Source organism: Schistocerca cancellata, chromosome 9 (genome assembly GCF_023864275.1).
Source record: "Schistocerca cancellata isolate TAMUIC-IGC-003103 chromosome 9, iqSchCanc2.1, whole genome shotgun sequence".
NCBI lineage: Eukaryota > Metazoa > Arthropoda > Insecta > Orthoptera > Acrididae > Schistocerca > Schistocerca cancellata.
This window is the reverse complement of record NC_064634.1, coordinates 292,440,855-292,462,761: the sequence shown is the minus strand read 5'-3', so window position 1 is coordinate 292,462,761 and position 21,907 is coordinate 292,440,855. Positions and strand designations below refer to the sequence as shown.

The 21,907-nt window shown below is 45.8% G+C and overlaps 1 long non-coding RNA gene across 1 annotated transcript in view; it reads left to right on the top strand.

Moving 5' to 3' along the window:
• LOC126100747 (uncharacterized) overlaps positions 1-21,907 on the top strand; it is a 439,006-nt gene that overhangs the window by 331,218 nt on the left and 85,881 nt on the right. Inside the window, exon 3 of the long non-coding RNA XR_007522204.1 lies at positions 3,422-3,500. This is a non-coding gene — a long non-coding RNA (uncharacterized LOC126100747). The remainder of the gene's footprint in view (positions 1-3,421; positions 3,501-21,907) is intronic.

The window sequence follows — 21,907 nt, the reverse complement described above, 5'->3', positions numbered from 1 at the left end:
ATCTGATGGATGGATCATCATCAACAGTGTCACATGCCCTCACTTCAAGAGACGCTGCTGGCTGGTTTGGAATTTAATCCAGGACATTAGTGATAACTCTGGTAACCAGAAACCTTGCGCCACTCTCTCTCCTCCTACTTATTGCCAAATACTGGCGGTGGGGGATGGAGGCGAGATGAGAAAATTATAGTTTAACGTCCCGTTGGCCAACGACCTTGCCGCAGTGGTAACACCGTTTCCCGTCAGATCACCGAAGTTAAGCGCTGTCGGACTGGGCTAGCACTTGGGGGACTATTCGGTTTGCCGAGCTCTGTTGGCAAGCGGGGAGCACTCAGCCCTTGTGGGACCAACTGAGGAGGTACTTGATTGAGATTGAGATTGAGAAGTAGCGGCTCCGGTCTCGGAAACTGATATACGGCCGGGAGAGCGGTGTGCTGACCACATGGCCCTCCATATCCTCATCCAATGACGCCTGTGGGCTGAGGATGGCACGGCGGCCGGTCAGTACCTTTGGACCTTCATGGCCTGTGCGGGAGGAGAACGTCCCGTTGGTGACAAGGTCATTGGAGACCTTCGTAGAACAAAGGATTCAATTCAGCGTTTGCCATACTCTATTTTTGGGAAGCAGTGGGAAATATAAACCTCAATTACAGGACTGGAATTGAATGCTATTCTTCCCATAGCTGGTCCACTCCTGTTACCATTATACTATCGCGCCCTAGGGGTATGAAACCTAAATTTGCGTCACGGAAGGAACGTACATGACTTTCGAGCGGACCCATGTGATCGGCATATAACGCTGAAAGTCAACTTTAGTCAAAGAGTTATCGTGCGCATGCCAGCTGTCTTTACTCTCAAGTTTTGATAATGATTTCCTTTTCTCGTACCCTAAATGTCAGCATTTCTGTTTACTAAGTGTCACGTGTATTTAATACGGGGTTATTACAAATGATTGAAGCGATTTCACAGCTCTACAATAACTTTATTATTTGAGATATTTTCACAATGCTTTGCACACACATACAAAAACACAAAAAGTTTTTTTAGGCATTCACAAATGTTCGATATGTGCCCCTTTAGTGATTCGGCAGACATCAAGCCGATAATCAAGTTCCTCCCACACTCGGCGCAGCATGTCCCCATCAATGAGTTCGAAAGCATCGTTGAGGCGAGCTCGCAGTTCTGGCACGTTTCTTGGTAGAGGAGGTTTAAACACTGAATCTTTCACATAACCCCACAGAAAGAAATCGCATGGGGTTAAGTCGGGAGAGCGTGGAGGCCATGACATGAATTGCTGATCATGATCTCCACCACGACCGATCCATCGGTTTTCCAATCTCCTGTTTAAGAAATGCCGAACATCATGATGGAAGTGCGGTGGAGCACCATCCTGTTGAAAGATGAAGTCGGCGCTGTCGGTCTCCAGTTGGGGCATGAGCCAATTTTCCAGCATGTCCAGATACACGTGTCCTGTAACTTTTTTTTTTTGCAGAAGAAAAAGGGGCCGTAAACCTTAAACCGTGAGATTGCACAAAACACGTTAACTTTTGGTGAATTGCGAATTTGCTGCACGAATACGTGAGGATTCTCTACCGCCCAGATTCGCACATTGTGTCTGTTCACTTCACCATTGAGAAAAAATGTTGCTTCATCACTGAAAACAAGTTTCGCACTGAACGCATCCTCTTCCATGAGCTGTTGCAACTGCGCCGAAAATTCAAAGCGTTTGACTTTGTCATCGGGTGTCAGGGCTTGTAGCAACTGTAAACGGTAAGGCTTCTCCTTTAGCCTTTTCCGTAAGATTTTCCAAACCGTCGGCTGTGGTACGTTTAGCTCCCTGCTTGCTTTACTCGTCGACTTCCGCGGGCTACGCGTGAAACTTGCCCGCACGCGATCAACCGTTTCTTCGCTCACTGCAGGCCGACCCGTTGATTTCCCCTTACAGAGGCATCCAGAAGCTTTAAACTGCGCATACCATCGCCAAATGGAGTTAGCAGTTGGTGGATCTTTGTTGAACTTCGTCCTGAAGTGTCGTTGCACTGTTATGACTGACTGATGTGAGTGCATTTCAAGCACGACATACGCTTTCTCGGCTCCTGTCGCCATTTTGTCTCACTGCGCTCTCGAGCGCTCTGGCGGCAGAAACCTGAAGTGCGGCTTCAGCCGAACAAAACTTTATGAGTTTTTCTACGTATCTGTAGTGTGTCGTGACCATATGTCAATGAATGGAGCTACAGTGAATTTATAAAATCGCTTCTATCATTTGTAATAGCCCTGTATGTGGTAGACGATACTGAAGAGTGCTTAACTCACATACAGCTTTCCTTTCTTTCAGTTTCTCCTAAAGCATAAAGCTTAATCAGCAGTACCCGTACAGCAGGATTCTATTATCAATATATTCGTACCAGTTTCTTATGATCACGCCTACAAATTCAGTTAGATGTGCGCAAACATGGTTGCGTTTCCAGAATGAGACGAGGTACTGGCAGAAGTAAAGCTGTGAGCACCGGGCGTGAGTTGTGCTTCGGTAGCTCAGTTGGTAGAGCACTTGCCCGCGAAAGGCAAAGGTCCCGAGTTCGAGTCTCGGTCGGGCACACAGTTTTAATCTGCCAGGAAGTTTCACGGTTGCGTTTTCTTAAAATCCTATACGTATATTGGTGAAACACGCGTTAATTAGCATTTGATTCTGTAAATTGCCAAAAAGCGCACGAAAATTACTGCGACACTGAAATAGAGTAATTTCTGATGTATCTCCAGTATACAAAGAAAACAAAACATGAGTTGCTGATTCTGTCCTGATCTGGTAAACCATCGAAACTGAGGGCATTTGACTGACGAACTGTGCGTCATTGTGAGGAATATCGCTGAAATACGGTAATGGCAAATGCCATTTTGAAGAACTACCGCAGCATTAGCGAGAAGTCTTTCAAGAGAACATAGAACATACGCTGTTCCTAGGAACAAGGGGCCTGCTGTCTTCACTACCGACTATCCCAACTCAAAACTCGACTGTTACACTGTAAATATGATAAATTACGTTCAAGAACAAATACTTTTCATTGATCAACTATGTGCCAATAGGTTTTGTGCGTACTTCCCTTTGCACTTCTGTTTTATAGTGGGAAGCTACAAGTATTATACAACGTTACAACGAGAATGACAAACAAAACAACACGAGAGGTTCATAGTGCACTTTTGTAATTAAATGTAATACGCCAAAATAATGTGGGTACAGTTTTAAATCAGTAATTTGTTCCTAACAAATGTGGTATACTTGAGATACGATAAATCTCCTATATCACTTATTTTTATTTAGATCTTGCCTTTATCATATTAGCAAATATTAAGAGTAAAAATTAACTTGTAATTTACCGTAATTCAATACTTTTCAATTCATATTTACATGTCCGCTATGTTACAGATGAGGGTGACAACAAAGAAACAGCTGACGAGCGTAGAACAGATGAAGTAGCTGACACACTGTCTGGAATTGGAAGAAGGTACATAATTCCAGTTAAGGCCTATACATGCATCTAAAGCTCGTAATCAGGGGTAGTGCACATTTTTTAATTATCTTTTCCTTACTAAATTATTCCCTTCCAAGGTTCAGAATACTTACGGTTTATCTTAGAAGCAAAGGTGAAAATTCCTGGTGATCACATAAATGGTCATCTGAACTACTGTTACAAATTGTGTCCGAGATATTTAAATGTTTACCATTATGAAGTAATTTTATTTTGTTATTTTTGTGTGTGTTAATTTTATCAGTTCATCACATTCCACATTTACAACAATCTAGGCTATTTTATTACAACAAATCACCGTAACACATTTTCAAACATTGGCAGTGCATTTACAGAAGCCAACAATAAATTTACAACTATCTTTAATACGTTTGTAGCAGATCATAATTAGGCTTGCCAGCTGTCTTGATTTTGTTATGCTCGTCCCAACTTTTCTATAATTATCCAGTGTACCTACGTGAATATGACGGGACACCGTGAAGTCCTTACTTCCCTGGTTTACTTTTACAGTTTCTCTTTTTCTATATCATACTGCATAATTTACACCTGTGAAAAGTGAACTTCTTTTGAAACTAAACTGCGGAATGAGCTGCTTAGAGTTATATCAGCATGTTCCACATGAAAAGAAACTTCTATCTTTCGCTCCAGACAACAAATACGTCTGCAAGTTCCAGTCCTGGTCCTTTGATTTTCACCAACGTATAAGATAAACACCCTTAACTTTTAAATATTTATAGTTTTAGGTATCGTATTTGTAGTTTAGTTGTTGCATGAGGATAAAAACTGACGTAAGTTAGTACAAGTTGCACTTATGAGTCTCGATTTTTTTGACTTGCCAGAGGTGGCAACGCAAATTATAATTACAAAAGTTCAGCTATATTTTCCGTTGCTTGTAACAAATTTACAATACTTCATATTCATCTTTTAGCAACTCACAATATAATTTCCCTAAAGTCAGTCTCCAGTTCAAGTGCACTTTCGCACTCTCGGGGTAATACGCTGCGTTGCTTGTCTTAATACATCTCTGCGATCTCTATGAGACAGCAGAGTATGTAATGTAACCAAGCCAGTTATCTGTTTCAGACTTCATACAGTTCCAAGGTGAAAAATCTAATAATAATGTTGGTATAACCAAGAAAATGGTGGAGCTTTTTTGTCATTCTTACGCTTGCAAGTGTGGTCATATCAGTAAACAGTTCAAAAAACAGCGTCTTTGGTATTTAACTGGTGTCACTGTATTGGAAGCAGTGTTGCTCCATTGCTGTGGGTGAAATGGGCACATGCTGTCTCTATGTGTTGCTCTGTCTATGAGACATCTAGAAGTGCGGGACTACACTGAACTATCTCAATAACGTTTTACAGGAGTTGCTGCATATATCGTTTAAATTTTCGTTCACATGAAATATGTGTACTAACCAACATATCACTTTCACACAGTGTCCTAGACGCCCTGGGAAAAAGAGCTGACGATTGACCATCCTCAGTTCGAAGGGGGTAACAGAAACGTTGAACATAGTTGCATCACTTAAGAGTCAAAAGATTACCGCCATCGCAGAAGCAGCGAGAGTACACAGTATCTGGTCATTATGCATGAGTATAAAGGGTGAGATTTTGACTCATACAGTGAAACATTTATTTGAAGCTTCCAATCAATTGGAACTTCTACCACCCGTTCAAATTCCACATTGATCCCTGCTTTTTCTGCTCATTGTTTAACAGGCCTAAGAAGTACTTTCAAGGTATGTCCTACTAAGTGGAAAGACTGAAGGACCCGTGTTAAAGCTAGAGCATGTAACTTTATCACTCGTTTATACAGTGTTACAGGTACTCTACTGTTAGTGAAAATTGCAACGTAAGAAGGAATGGTCTGAATTACTACAAAATCGGACGATTTCTTGACGCCTGAGGGTATATTCTATCAACCGGCAACCAGCTCTTTTATTCAAATTGTGCCATAAATTTCTTTTTTTCCCATTTCGATTCGGTACCACATCACACGTTACTCGATCTACTGATCGATTGTTCAGCATTATTTTGTAGCAACACGTTTAAAAGCATCAGCTCTTTTCTTATAAAAGCTGTTTATTATACACAAGGCTGCACTCCAGACAAACACCTTCGGGAAAGACTTCCTAACTCTTATGTTTTTAGTCAATGTTAACAAGTTGCTTTTTTTCAGAAATTCTTTTCTTATTGTTGACAGTCTGCATTTTACGCTCCTCACCAGTTATTTTGATGCCCAAAATGCACACGTCTACTACTTTTAGTTTCTCATTTCCTATCTGATTTCCTAAGCATTAACTGATTTAATTCTACTGCATTGCATTACCTTTTTTTCTATTTTTTTATGCTCATCGTATAATCTTATTTCAGTATACTATTCATTTCACTCAACTAGTTCCTTCGAATAGTTGTCCGTTTCTGGCACAGTTACAATTTCCTCAGCAAACCTCAAAGATTTTATATCTTCTCCTAGAAAAGACTTCATGATCAAGATTTCCTAATTTTATTTAATCCTTACTAGATTCCGTGATATCTGCGGCCGTTACTGAGTGTTGATGAATGACACAATCAGACAGAAATTCTCTTAAAAAACTTTGTTTAAATGTTATAATTAAATTAAAAAACTTTCCTAATTTTCCTCTTCTTCAAGTTCATCTAATCACTGGCAGCGGAAAGAGGTTTGTGATGCAGATAAAAAAAGGACAGATTTTGAAAAGAGTGAGCAACGATTATTCTAGGTAGTTTTCACTCTTTTTGAGCTCCGTCCTCCCACTGGTTTGATGCGGTCCGCCACGAATTCCACCGTTGTGTCAACGACTTCATGTCAGAGTAGCACTTTCACCCCACGTCCTCAATTATTTGTTGGATGCATTACGATCTCTGTCCTTCCCTACAGCTTTTACCCTCTACAGCTCCCGCCACTACCGTGGGAGTTATTCCCTGACATTTTAACTCCTGTCCTGTGGTACTGTGTCTTCCTCTTCTCAGTGTTCAACGTAGATACCTTTCTTCGCTGATTTTGCGGAGAATATATCGCATTTATTACTGCAAGCGGATTTTACGTGAACTGGCAAGATGCTTGTGGGAGTGTTTGGATTTCTAGCTGAAGATTCGTCACATAGTGTAATGAACGGTAATATTAATAGTGGCTCCTTCCGGCTGCAACTGCCCATTGCAAACTACGAGGCCATTCGGGAAGTAAGGTCCGATCGGGCACGAAATGAAAACCAACGAGGAAATCCGATGAAGTTTTGTACAGATGTGTTGGTCAGTGTCTCTAATATGCTCGTCGAGCGCGTCACGTAGCTCTTTCAGTTCTAAGTGCACAGTGAGTACGTAGGAATGTATTGAAAATATTGTCTCTCGCCTAGTGTGAAGTCTTGGGGAGAGGTTTCGTCTGATTTCATGCAACTCGCATAACGCAACTGTCATGCGGTCCTTTCTTCATGACAATTCTCGGCAGCACTGTGCAAGGTTAATGAAGATGCTCCTGCAGCGTTTTCGATGGTAAGAGATAGCCCACAATATTGCCCGTAAATGGCTCCCCCTGAGTTTCATCTCCGCTCACATGAGCCGCCGACTATGAAGACCAGACCAGGGCAGAGAATTGGTGGAAAGCACAGGCGGCTGTTTCCTGTGCCGGGGGTATTGTAAATTTGGTACAACTCCATGACAAACATCTAACTCCGAGCGACGACTATGTAGAGAAGTAGCTGGAAGGTGTAGCTAACTTTGGAAAATAAAACTTTTTTTTATTTTCGCAGTGTTTCCCATTTCGGAACCGATAATGCCTTACTCTCCGAATGGCTCTCGAACCTCATACCACAGATTACCGCAAGTTATCAAGACCAGGAGCGGAGTGGGCATTTAAAACGGCCGTATTTTATAATATTTTTCAGTGACCAGTGAGTCATGTTCGAAAGTGAGATTCATTTTTCGCACTACATGCTCCTGTGCACGGTTACGCTATCACCGACAAAAGTCGCTCGGTGTGGCCGAGCGGTTCTAGGCGCTTCAGTGTCGAACCGCGCGACCGCTACGGTCACAGGTTCGAATCCTGCCTCGCCCATGGATGTGTGTGATGTCCTTAGGTTAGTTAGGTTTAAGTAGTTCTAAGTTCTAGGGAACTGATGACCTCAGATGTTAAGTCCCATAGTGCTCAGAGCCATTTGAACCATCTGAATAGACAAATTTCAGAAGCAAGACGAATTACTAATATTTCGCTGCATATGTTACACCCTGACTGATCTGATGAAGTCCGCCACGAGTTCTTCTCTTGTGACAGCATCTTCATATCAGAAAAGCACATGCACCCGACGTCCTCAGTGATTTGTTGGATGTATTCCAGTCTCTGTGTGGCTCTACAGTTTTTACCCTCTACAGCTCTCTCTTATACCATGGAAGTTACTCCCAAATAATGATTAACAAGTGTCGTATCATCATGTCCCTTCCTCTTGTCAATGTCTTCTGTATATTCCTTTGTTCGCTTATTCTGCGAAGAACCTACCATATTGATTAGTGCGGAAGCAGCGGGATTTTACGTGAACCAATAAAATTGTGGTGGAAGGATTGCTGAGTAAAGATTTGTCAGATCGTATAACGTACGGCTTTTTTAAAAGCAATGGAAATGGGACACCACAGCCGTCTATTCAAAGTATTCATTACTCAGACGACTAGTTTCAGTGGCAGATTTGTGTCAACTTCTGGTCTCAGTATTAACCGAAGTACTTCCAGTCACTGACTCATGTGTCATAGGACTCATACGATAACTACGTGCCGTGGACCGCTATTCATCAGAAGTTTATATTCCGATCGTTCAAAATACACACTCCTGATGAGTAGCAGTACACGGCACCTTGTTCTATGGGCCGTAAGGTATATGAGCCAACGATTTGCAAGTACTTATTTGGTTAATAGTAGGACCTGTCGATGAAGCAAATGTAGCGCTGAAACTAGTCGTCTGAAAATGCCCTGAAAATATGGCTGCGGTCTCCCGTTTCCATCACTTGTACTGTCAGCCGCTGTCCCACGTTCACAAGAAAGATGAACTTTTTAATATTGGCTACTTCTGGCTGCAGCTGCCCAGTGGAAACTACGGCCAGGAGCAAATAGCGGACCCTGCAACCGGCAAGTGTAGCGTGCGCTGCGGCCGCGGGCGCTCCCTCCGGGTGGATTAGGCGGGCTGGAGATTGGAGGCGTCGGCAGGCGTCGCGACGCCCTCCCCCCTGCACCCGCCCCCCCTCCCAGCTCTTTTTAAGGGCCCCGCTGGGGCGTCGCGCCGCCGCCATCCATCTGGATTTGGCGCGCGCTGTCCCCCGCTGTCGCCACGGATCGCCCCTAATCAAACAACTAATGATATTTTCGCTGACGCCTGCCCGCGCCCCCGCTGCACTGGCCTGTGCGTGCGAGCGCCCCTCCGCCGACACGCGTGCGTGCGAGTGCGTGCGGTGTGCGTAGCGTACGTACGCACTCCCAGAGTGCTGGTCAGCCCCTACGGCAGGTTGCAGCTGCGCCTGCGGCCCACAACGCAAACTGAGCACCATGCGACGTACGGTGTACTTGAAGACTGCCACCGCCCTGTGAACGACACCACTGCCTAAGTTTCACTAGCCAGCAAAATCAGTACAAAAGTCATACTAATCTGGCTCGAAAGCCATCGCGCTAACTAACAGCCTGAGTAACGGGCTAAGCAATCGCAAACGGAAGGGAAGATCAGTTTGAACGTGCCGTCGAGAAGTAAGGGATTTGAGATGTACTACCAGCTCGAACTGGTTAAGGGTGGGGGAGGAAATAGACCATGCTTTGAAAGGAATGATGCCGCTATTTCTCTTAAAGGACTTGGAGAAATCAAAGCAGACAGTAAATCCGGATCGCCTTAGAGGGATAAGAACTGTCGTCCTCCCTAGTGCGAATCCAGTACCTTATCACTGCGCCACCGCGCTCAGTGAACCATTGTGATAACAATAACGCTGACGTTCTGGCTCAACAACTCGCATGTTCAGGGTCATTAAGATGATGATGATGATGTTTGGTTTTGTGGGGCGCTCAACTGCGTGGTTATCAGCGCCCGTACAATTACCCAATCTTTGCTCAGTCCAATTTCGCCACTTTCCTGGATGATGATGAAATGATGAGGACAACACAAACACCCAGTCATCTCGAGGCAGGTGAAAATCCCTGACCCCGCCGGGAATCGAACCCGGGACCCCGTGCTCGGGAAGCGAGAACGCTACCGCGAGACCACGAGCGGCGGACAGGGGTCATTAAGCCATCCAAGGTACGGGAAATAGGTTTAGTGACTACGACACTGTACCCTATTCTTCGCCCGCATCTCGTGGTCGTGCGGTAGCATTCTCGCTTCCCACGCCCGGGTTCCCGGGTTCGATTCCCGGCGGGGTCAGCGATTTTCTCTGCCTCGTGATGGCTGGGTGTTGTGTGCTGTCCTAAGGTTAGTTAGGTTTAAGTAGTTCTAAGTTCTAGGGGACTTATGACCACAGCAGTTGAATCCCATAGTGCTCAGAACCATTTGAACCCTATTCTTCGGCAAAATTTTTTCATACGGAAACTGAGTTTTAGCGATAAGGTATGAGGCACTCACTCCGTCTTCAGGCCACGAGTGGCCTACCGGGACCGTCCGACCGCCGTGTCATCCTCGGTGGAGGATGCGGATAGGAGGGGCGTGGGGTCAGCACACCGCTCTCCCGGTCGTAAGACGGTATTCTCGACCGAAGCCGCTACAATTGGGTCGAGTAGCTCCTCAATTGGCATCATGAGGCTGAGTGCATCCCGAAAAATGGCAACAGCGCAAGGCGCCAGGACAGTCACCCATCCAAGTGACGATCGCGCCCGACAGCGCTTAACTTCGGTGATCTCACGGGATCCGGTGTATCCACTGCGGCAAGGCCTTTGATAAAGTATGAGGGGTGTTCAGTAACTAATGAAACACATTCTTTCTGAAAGCACGCTGGTTTTATTCGAGATTACAATACAGCATATTATTTCCCACTTATATCACTATAAAGCTCTGTTTCCAGCAAAACGTTCTTTCAAAGCGACGGCCTTATGTCACCTTGCTTGGAGGGCTTAAATGCATGAATGATACCACTCTACTGGTCGACGTGAGAGCCAACATCTTGCTGAATCAGTAACCTTCCCATTATTCACGTCCTGTTCCCCACGGAGTGCATTCTTCATTTTACCAGACAGATGGAATTCGCAAGTTGCGAGATGCGGGCTATAGTACGGAATAGGAAGAACAATCCAAAGAAGATTTGTGAACTCCTCTCAAGAGCGCAGACCTATGTGAGGCCTTGTGTTCACATGGAGAACGAGAAGTTCGTCCTCATTTTTGTGCTCACGAACACGATGAAGTCGTTTCTCAGTTTCCTCAGTGTATCAGAGTACACTTCCGAGTTTATGTTTGGACCATGAAGGAGGACTTCAAACAGAATAAACCCTGTATCGTCCCAGAGGGCCACCGCCATGACATTCCAGGCTAAGGGTGCGAATTTGGACTTTGTCTTCAGAGGAGGGTTGGCGTGGCGCCGTTCCATGGACTGCCGCTTTGTTCCGTGTTCTAAGTGATGAGCCCATGTTTCGTCAACAGTGATGATGTTCGACGAAAAATTGTCACAGTCAGCCTAGTAACGTGCAACTTGTTTAGCACAGATGGTCCTTCTTTGCTCTCTATGGTCTTATGTTAGGCAGCGAGGAACCCAGCGAGCTCGCACGTTTGTTTACCCCAACTAGTGGATGAGTGTCTCTGCACTACCAACAGAGAAGTCCTGTTGACCAACGAGGTATTTGATTGCGATCCGTCGATGGCCTCGAATGAGAATGTCCACACTTTCCAACTCTGCAGGAGTCACAGCTGTGTGTGGCCATCCGGCACGCGGGAGATCGGATAGGTTTGCGCGACCTTGTTGCGATGATGATAAACTCCAACGATTCACCGAGCTTTTTCTCACTGCCAGGACTCTGCAAACGCCTATGAATATCTGTAATGATTTGGTTTCCCGCCTGAAGGAACTCACTGACAGCTACCTGCTTGGAACGCACCTCCATTACAGACGCGATTTTGATGGCTGCGTATAGCGCCGCCACCTATTGCATTTCATGAAACTAAAGGTGGTCAAGCGGAATTATTCATGTCGTCCCCCAACAAATTCCTCAAATTTTCTACCAAAATCCAGCAGAACCCCCCCCCCCCCAACAAACACACTCATACACATCTTAGATGGTTCAAATCGCTCTAAGTACTATGGGACAGCGGAGGTCATCAGTCCCCTAGACTTAGAACTACTTAAACCTAACTAACGTAAGGCCATCACACACCTCCATGCCAGAGACAGGAATCGAACCTGCGACCGTAGCAGCAGCGCGGTTCCAGACTGAAGCGCCTAGAACCGCTCGGCCACAGTGGCCGGCCACATCCTAGACAGTTGTCTCAACTTCCACAGGGTGAGGGAGTGGGGGCACAAAGTCGCCGATGTGTGAAACCCGACACGACATGTGTAACATGACACTGGATGTGATAAGACGGCTATCTCGGCTTGAATATTCACTGCTAACCTCAAACCCGTGGAGAACGATTCTTGCGTTGTGGCACAGACAGTCATCCTTCTGGAAATGCTATCGCCCAGGGAAAGACATCAAATATCGAGGGAAGAAATTGGTCCATGACAGAAGGTTACGTGCTCCACAGCTGTTTGTGATGCCCCTCCGATTATTACTACAGATCCCATGGTATGTCCATCATAGCTTAATACTATCCCCCTTGGCCTGCATGCCGTGCTCACTCCAACAGTAACTGTCGATGTAGTCGGATCGACTTGGAAACACGTAGGAACTGTCTACTGCAGAGTTCGATGTTCAACAATACGAGCTGAACGTTGTGCTAGGAACACTTTTTGCCCTCTGTCGCCAGATTTGCTACAGATAGCCGCCTATCCTACTTTACAAAACTGGTAAGCCTCTGACCTCAACGTTCTGTGACGACGCATGGACATCGGACACCTTGTCACCTACTGATTGCTTCACCTACATGCTAATGACAGGAATATGCATACAGCGACCGGCTACGCCGTCCGCGAAATCCCATATCAAGAAGCGCAGCAATAACAATACACCGTTAGTCAAAGTCACTTATTTCAGTGAATTTCTTCATTTTCGCCCCGTACCGTCGTTAGAATGATTCCACATTCATCTCTGTTCCACTTATACATTCAGGTAACAAAAGTCATGTCCTCCTTTTGCCCAGCGTAGTGCAGCAACTCGATGTGGCATGGTTGGTTGGTTTGTGGGATTGAAGGGACCAGACTGCTACGGTCATCGGTCCCTGGTGTGGTATGAACTCGTTGAAAGTCCTCTGTAGAAATATTGAGCCATGTTGCCTCTATATCCGTCCATAATTGCGCAACGATTTTGTACAAGGACTGCCCTTTCCATTATGTTCCACGAATCTTTGATGGGATTCAAGTTGGGTGAACTGAGTGGCCTGATCATTCGCTCGAACTGTCCAGAATGCTCTAGAAGCCAATGCCGAACAAATTCTGACTCAATAACATGGGACATTGTTATCAACAAAAGGTCCATCGTTGTTCGCGAACATGAAGTCCATGAATAGCCGCAGATAGTCTCCAAGAAGCCACACATAACCATTTCCAGTCAATGGTCGGTTCAGTTGGACCAGACGATACAGTCCATCTCATGTAAAAACAGCCCACACCATTGTGGAGCCACCGTCAGCTCCCACAGCGCCTCGTTGACAACTTGGGTTCACGGCTTCGTGGGGTTTGCACCACACTCGAACCCTATCATTAGCTATTACAAGCTGAAATGGGGACTCATCCGACCAGGCCACTGTATTCCTGGCGTCTAGGGTCCAATCGACATGGTCACGAGCTCGAGAGTGGAGCTGCGGGCGATGTCGTGCTGCTGGCAAAGGCACTCTCGTCCGTCGTCTGCTGTCATTGCCCACTAACGCCAAATCTCGCCCCACTGTGCTAACAGATACGTTCGTCGTATTGACTTCTGCGTTTATTTCACGCAGTGTTGCTCGTCTGTCAACACTGACAACTCTACGCAAATGCCGCTGCTCTCGGTCCTTAAAGTGAATGCCGTTGGCAACCTGTCAGTGATAAGAGATAATGCCTGAAATTTAGTTCAAAATGGCTCTGAGTACTATGGGACATAACATCTATGGTCATCAGTCCCCTAGAACTTAGAACTACTGAAACCTAACTAACCTAAGGACATCACACAACGCCCAGTCATCACGAGGCAGAGAAAATCCCTGACCCCGCCGGGAATCGAACCCGGGAACTCGGGCGTGGGAAGCGAGAACGCTACCGCGCGACCACGAGCTGCGGACCTGAAATTTAGTGTTCTCGGCACACTCTTGACACTGTGGATCAAGGATACAGAATTCCCTAAAGATTTCCGAAATGAAATGTTCCATGCGTCTGCCTCCAACCGCCATTCCGCGTTCAAAGTCTGTTAATTCCCGTCGTGTGGCCATAGTCACGTCGGAATGCTTTTCACATGAATAACCTGAGTACAAATGACAGCTCCACCCATGACCTGCTCTGTTATACCTTGCGTACGCGATATTACCGCTGTCTGTATATGTGCACAGCGCTGACCCCTGTCTTTTATATCCTCAGTGCGTACTTAACGTGTTGCTTCACGTGTCCACAGCTCCATCAGACGGCTTTCAGTCGCGTGGTGGGTAGTGGTCACAATATTTTGGCTCATAGGTGTATATGACGCGCCACTACACCAAACATCATTAATTCTGATTACATATTTTCCAGTCGCTATCTTCACATACAATTTTTGCCGTTCACACCTCTTTCTAACTCAGTACTTGTTATTTCCCGATGTTTTAACTATCATCCCGTTTTTTTTACTTACCTTTTTTCGAAGGTTCACATCCACACAGTGCTGTACACCAGAGAAACATAATCTGGACGTTCTTCCTCAAATTAAGGCCGATGTTCGACAATGCTTCTTTTAGAGAGAATTGATCGCTTAGCGTGAGATAGTCTGCCTCTCAGCTCCTCCTTGCGCCCTCCGTTATGCTTTATTTTATTTACAAGGTAGTCACAGTCGCTTAACTTTTCCACTTAGTGAGCTCAATGCTGACGTTAAATTTAGAGGTAAATTCATTTCTCCTATGTCTGATTACCTTCGTCTTTCTGTGGCTTACTCTTGCCCATTTTCTGTGCGCACTGGACTGTTCATTCCATTTAACAGCTTCTGCAATTCGTCCTTACTTTCACTGAGAATAGTGATATTGATGACTTGTCACTGACATCATTTCGCTCTGAAATTTAATCCCATTCCTCAACTATTATATTACTTCCGTCATTGCTTCCTCGATGTACAGATTGAATAGTAGAGGAGGCAATCGTATCGTTGCCCTACCCTATTTAATCCAAGTTATTATCTCTTGATATTTCTTTCTTACTACACATTTCTCGTCTTTATCCTCTCGTCTTATATCTAGTTTCCATAGAATTTCAAATATTTTATGTCATGTTTCGTTGTTTAACGGCTTTGATAGGTCGACAGACTTTATGAATGTGTCTTAATTCTCCTCATGTCTTGCCACGATAATCATGCGGGACGGTGTACCAGCCCCTCTTGTCTCATTACCGTTCCTAAAGCCATCTAAAAAACGTTCAGCTTTGCGTTCCATTACTTCGTATATTGTCCTTGTCAGCAATCTGGATGCATGAGCCATTAAGTTCACTGTAAATTCTGCCATTTAACTGTCTTTTTACTGTCTATGGAAATATGTGGATGACATTCATCCGAAAATCCAGTGGTAAGCTGTTAGTCTCATGGATTTTACGCAGTAACTAATAATTGTTTCGTTGCCTCTTTTGCGTCCGGTGGCCGAGCGGTTCTAGGCGCTACAGTGTGGAACCGCGCGACCGCTACGGTCGCAGGTTCGAATCCTGCCTCGGGCATGGATGTGTGTGATGTCCTTAGGTTGGTTAAGTTTAAGTAGTTCGGAGTTCTAGGGGGCTGATGACCTCAGCATTTAAGTCCCATAGTGCTCAGAGCCATTTGAACCGTTGCCTCTTTTCCCAGTGATTTTAGAAATGTTACCTAACCTTTCTGTTTCGCATGATCGCAAGTTTTACAGATGTCTTTCAAACTTTGGCATTAATACTACATTCCCTATGTTCTCCAAATAGACACACATTTTATAATCAGTCAAATTATTGTACATTTCCTATCCTTAGTACAACCACTCCATTGTACTCCATACACCTATCCGCACTCTGCTTTACGCTTAATACTGGAATTATGACGAACGATCGATAAGTAATGCAACACATTTTTTTCTCGGCCAGTTTCAGCTGAAAAAATGCGGAATTTGTTGTGCGATTCGTGGAATATTCCTGCTGCAGCCCCTATAGTTTCATGAAGTTCCGATAGATGGCGGCTCTATACTTAGCATTCAATATTGTGTCTGTAACGGTGGTGCTTTACTAGCAGAGATCTGTCAATGAGTTTCTTATGGTGAAAACCAGACCATCGCTGATATTCGTAGGTCTCTACGGAGATCGGGCAGCGAGCAAGGTGAGAAGTTGGGCGAGGCGTCTGTCATCATGGCAACAAGGTCGCACAGACCCGTCAGATCACACACGTGACGTCCGGCCGCACACAGCTGTGACTCGTGCACTGTGGGATCGTGCGAACACTCTCAGTCGAGGTGATCGACGGATCACAATCAAACATCTCATTGTTCAACTGGACATCGTATCTGTTGGGAGTGCAGACACACACCTCCAGCAGTTAGGGTACTGAAAGGTATGAGCCAACTGGGTTTCTCACCGCCTGACAAAAGACCATAAAGAACAACGACTTCGGTCCAATGAAGGATGCACACCGCGGGAAGTAGTACGTTGATGATGGTGAGAATGAAGTGAAATGATCGTATGTCATTGTAGGCCGGGAGGCCCCGTTCAGGGGAGTTCGGCCGCCGTATTGCAAGCCCTTTTTAGTTGACGCCACTTCGGCGACTTGCGAGTCATGATGATGAAAATGATGATGGTGAAGAGCACACAACACCCAGTCCCCTGCCGGGGATCGAACCCGGGCCCCCTGCGTGATAGGCGCTACTCTACGGAGGCGGACATGAGAATACTGAAGCAGCAAGACGTTGACCAGTGCAGTGGTACCGTGCGAGCACTCAGACCCTCCCAGTAAGGTGGCATAAGGCCGTCGCATTGAACGGACATTATGTTGAAAAACGGGGCTTTGTAGATAAAATGGTGGGGAATAATATTCCTAACTCTCCCCGAACAGGCCATGAAGGCCCAACGGTACTGAACGGCAGCCTTGTCATACTCAGCTCATAGGCGTCACTGGATACGCACATGGAGGGGCATGTGGTCAGCATAGTTTCCAAGTCCGGAGCCGTTACGTCTCAGTCAAGTAGCTCCTAAGTTTGCCTCACAAGGGCTAAGTGCACCCCGCTTGCCAACAGCGTTCGGTTGACCGGATGGTCACCCATCCAAGTGCTAGCCCAGCCCGGCAGCGCTTAACTTCTGTGATCTGATAGGAACCGGTGTTAGCACCGCGGTGAATAATATGGTGCGAATCCTAGACAGCGCCAACCTTTTTCAAGAAAAATGTGATGCATTACTTACTGAGTAACCGTCGTAATTTTTCGCTTTTTATGATGACGCTTTTGGTTTTAAACTTTTCGGAACTTATTTTGAAAGTTCTCATACGGTGAATAGGCCTATGTCCTTCCGACTGCTATTTCTTTGTTCTACTCTGTCCTGTATAAGCCTCTTTATCTCCGAGTGACTACAGCAACCCACATTCTTCTGAATCTGTTAACTCTATTCAGCTCTTGGCATTCCTCTGCGATATTTACCTCCACACTTCCCTCCAGTAGTAAACTGGTGACCCCTTGATGTCTCAGAATGTGTCCTACCTTCTACTTCTCAGGTTTTGCCACAAATTTCTTTGCTTCCCAGTTCAATTCAGTACCTCTCCGTTAGTTACCTGATGTTCCCCATCCAATCTTCAGCATTCTTTGGTAGTACCACATTTCAAAAGCTTCTATTCTCTTCTTGTCTAAACTGTTTATCGTCCATGTTTCACTTTCATACATGGCTACACACCGTACTAATATTTTCAGAAAAGAGTCCGTGACTCTTAAATCTATGCTAGAAGTTAAGAAACTCTTCTCTAGAATCGCTTTTCTTCCCATTGCCAGTCTACATTTCATATCCTCTCTACTTTCTGTATCATCAGTTATTTTGTTGCCCAAATAGCAAAACTCATCTACTATTTTAAGTGTCTCATTTCTCAATCTAATTCCCTCACCATCACCTGAATTAATTTGACTACATTCTATTATTCTCCTTTTCCTTTCGTTGATGTTCATTTTATACAGCCTTTCAAAACGCAGCCCATTCCCTTTAGCTGTTCTTCCAAGTCCTTTGCAGACAGAATTACAATGTCATCGGCAAAATTCAAAGTTTTTATTTCCTCTCCCTGGCCTTTAATTACTTCCCCAAATTCTTCTTTCGTCTCTTTTACTGCTTGCTCATGTACAGATTGAATAATATCGGGGATAGGCAACAAACCTGTTTCGCTCTCGTCTCAGCTAATGCTTTCCTTTCATGCCCATCGACTCCTATAAATGCCGTCTAGTTTCTGTACAAGTTGTAAATAGTCTTTCTCTACGTGAGTTTTACCCCTACTAGCCTCTGAATTTCAAAGAGAGTATTGCAGTAAACATTGACAAAACTGCTCTCGAAGTTTACAAATGCTATAAACGTAGGTTTGCCTTTCCTTAACCTACCTTCTATGAGACGTCGTAGGGTCAGTATTACCTTGCGTGTTCCTACTTTCCTCCGGAAACCAAACAGATCTTCCGCATGGTCGGCTTCTACCAGTTTTTCGATTCTCCTGTAAGGAATTCGTGTTTGTATTTCGCTATAGTGACTTATTGAACTGATAGTTCAGTAATGCTCATACTTGTCTGCTCCTGCTTTCTTTGGACCTGGAACTGTTATATTCTTCTTGACGTCAGATGGTATTTACCCAGTCTCATACACTTGGCTCACCAAATGGGAGAGTTTTGTCATGGGTGGCTCTCCCAAGGTTATCTAGGTCGCGGTAACTATGCAGAGACGAAGAGGCTTGTACATGATAGATTAACGTAAAGAGTAGCATTAAACTAGCTTTCAGACTGAAAACAACAACAATAATAACAATTACAGCAGCGAAGGTGGAAAATCTGAAAAGGGAAATTCAAATACCAGAAATGTTAGATATCAGTGAAGTGAGATGGGAAGAATACAGTGATTTGTGGTCAGGTGAATACAGGGTTATGCATCGAATGCCTGGTGTATGATCTTTCTCACATGTCCGAAAGAGCAGACACCACGCATTCATACAATTGACTCGCCGCGATGGTCACTGAATGCAACACCTTTATTACGGATGCACAATTATGTTCGATCTTCTACGAGAGTCTCAAATTAGCGAGCAAGGAGTGCATGGACCGAGACTGCGGATAAGCGGCACTAGGGGGAAACGTGGGTCGGCCGAGGGGCCTACCGTGCTAGTCCGCCCCAGAGCGATAAACGCTCTGTCCAGGTTGCGCCGTGGTTAACGCAACTGCCTAGTACGCTAGAGATTCCGGATTGGAAACCCGGTCTGGCACACATTTTCACTTCTAGCCGTCGATTCCGCAAAAAGTCCCGATGCAGGTCACACGAGTAGTTCCTTCTCTTTCCTTTCCTTTCTGCTCCTCCAACTTCAATTTACGTAAGGGTGTGACCGAGACATGGGTAATATACAATATGGACAAGAACCGAAAGTGAATAATAAGAGAGGACGACCAACAACGAAATGCTCGGATTAAAAAGGGTGTAAGACAGCGATGTAGTCTTTCGCCACTACATCATAGAAGCAATGACGGAAATAAAATAAAGTTTCAGGAGCGTAATTAAAATTGAAGGTGAAAGGGTGTCAATAATACGATTCGCTGATGACATTGCTATCCTGAGTGAAAGTGAAGAATAATTGCACGTTCTTCTGAATGGAATGGACAATCTAATAAGTGCAGAAAATGGATTGAGAGTAAATCGACAGAAGAGGAAAGCAATGAGAAGTAGCAAAAATGAGAACAGCGAGAAACTTAACATTAGGATTGATGGTCACGAAATACACTCCTGGAAATGGAAAAAAGAACATATTGACACCGGTGTGTCAGACCCACCATACTTGCTCCGGACACTGCGAGAGGGCTGTACAAGCAATGATCACACGCACGGCACAGCGGACACACCAGGAATCGCGGTGTTGGCCGTCGAATGGCGCTAGCTGCGCAGCATTTGTGCACCGCCGCCGTCAGTGTCAGCCAGTTTGCCGTGGCATACGGAGCTCCATCGCAGTCTTTAACACTGGTAGCATGCTGCGACAGCGTGGACGTGAACCGTATGTGCAGTTGACGGACTTTGAGCGAGGGCGTATAGTGGGCATGCGGGAGGCCGGGTGGACGTACCGCCGAATTGCTCAACACGTGGGGCGTGAGGTCTCCACAGTACATCGATGTTGTCGCCAGTGGTCGGCGGAAGGTGCACGTGCCCGTCGACCTGGGACCGGACCGCAGCGACGCACAGATGCACGCCAAGACCGTAGGATCCTACGCAGTGCCGTAGGGGACCGCACCGCCACTTCCCAGCAAATTAGGGACACTGTTCCTCTGGGGTATCGGCGAGGACCATTCGCAACCGTCTCCATGAAGCTGGGCTACGGTCCCGCACACCGTTAGGCCGTCTTCCGCTCACTCCCCAACATCGTGCAGCCCGCCTCCAGTGGTGTCGCGACAGGCGTGAATGGAGGGACGAATGGAGACGTGTCGTCTTCAGCGATGAGAGTCGCTTCTGCCTTGGTGCCAATGATGGTCGTATGCGTGTTTGGCGCCGTGCAGGTGAGCGCCACAATCAGGACTGCATACGACCGAGGCACACAGGGCCAACACCCGGCATCATGGTGTGGGGAGCGATCTCCTACACTGGCCGTACACCACTGGTGATCGTCGAGGGGACACTGAATAGTGCACGGTACATCCAAACCGTCATCGAACCCATCGTTCTACCATTCCTAGACCGGCAAGGGAACTTGCTGTTCCAACAGGACAATGCACGTCCGCATGTATCCCGTGCCACCCAACGTGCTCTAGAAGGTGTAAGTCAACTACCCTGGCCAGCAAGATCTCCGGATCTGTCCCCCATTGAGCATGTTTGGGACTGGATGAAGCGTCGTCTCACGCGGTCTGCACGTCCAGCACGAACGCTGGTCCAACTGAGGCGCCAGGTGGAAATGGCATGGCAAGCCGTTCCACAGGACTACACCCAGCATCTCTACGATCGTCTCCATCGGAGAATAGCAGCCTGCATTGCTGCGAAAGGTGGATATACACTGTACTAGTGCCGACATTGTGCATGCTCTGTTGCCTGTGTCTATGTGCCTGTGGTTCTGTCAGTGTGATCATGTGATGTATCTGACCCCAGGAATGTGTCAAAAAAGTTTCCCCTTCCTGGGACAATGAATTCACGGTGTTCTTATTTCAATTTCCAGGAGAGTAGATGAAGTTAAGGCATTCTGCTGCCTAGGGAGCAAACTAATCAATGACGGAAGGAGCAAAGAGGACATCAAAAGCAGACTAGCACTGGCAAAAAGGGCATTCCTGACCAAGACAAGTCTACTAGTATCAAACACAGGCCTTGATTTGAAGAAAACTTAATTTCTCAGTAGAAACGGTTGGAGCTCAGCATTGTTTGGTAGTGAAACATGGACTGGGGGAAAATCGGAAGCAGAAGAGAATCGAAGCATTTGAGATGTGGTGCTACAGACGAATGTTGAAAATTAGATGGGCTGATAAGGTAATAAATGAGGAGGTTCTGCGCAGAATCGAAGATGAAAGGAGTATGTGGAAAACCCTGACAAGGAGAAGGGACGGGATGACAGGACATCTCTTAAGACATGAGGGAGTGACTTCCATGGTACTAGAGGGAGCTGTAGAGGGCAAAAAATGTAGAGGAAGGCAGCGATTGGAATCCATGGATCAGATAATTGAGGAAGCAGGTTGCAAGTGCTACTCTGAGAGGAAGAGGTCGGCACAGGAGAGAAATTCGTGGCGGTCCACATCAGACCAGTCAGAAGACTGATTACTCGAAAAAACAAAAAGTGAGGGAAATGGGTGCGTTATTCCGGTTTGCTTCAATTGTATGGCAGAGGTCATCGATCATAGTGGCTGGCGGGTAGTGTCAAGCCATGACCCGACGTTTTCAGTAGGTGAGAGAAAGTGCTACCAGAGTAACATTCGAACATCC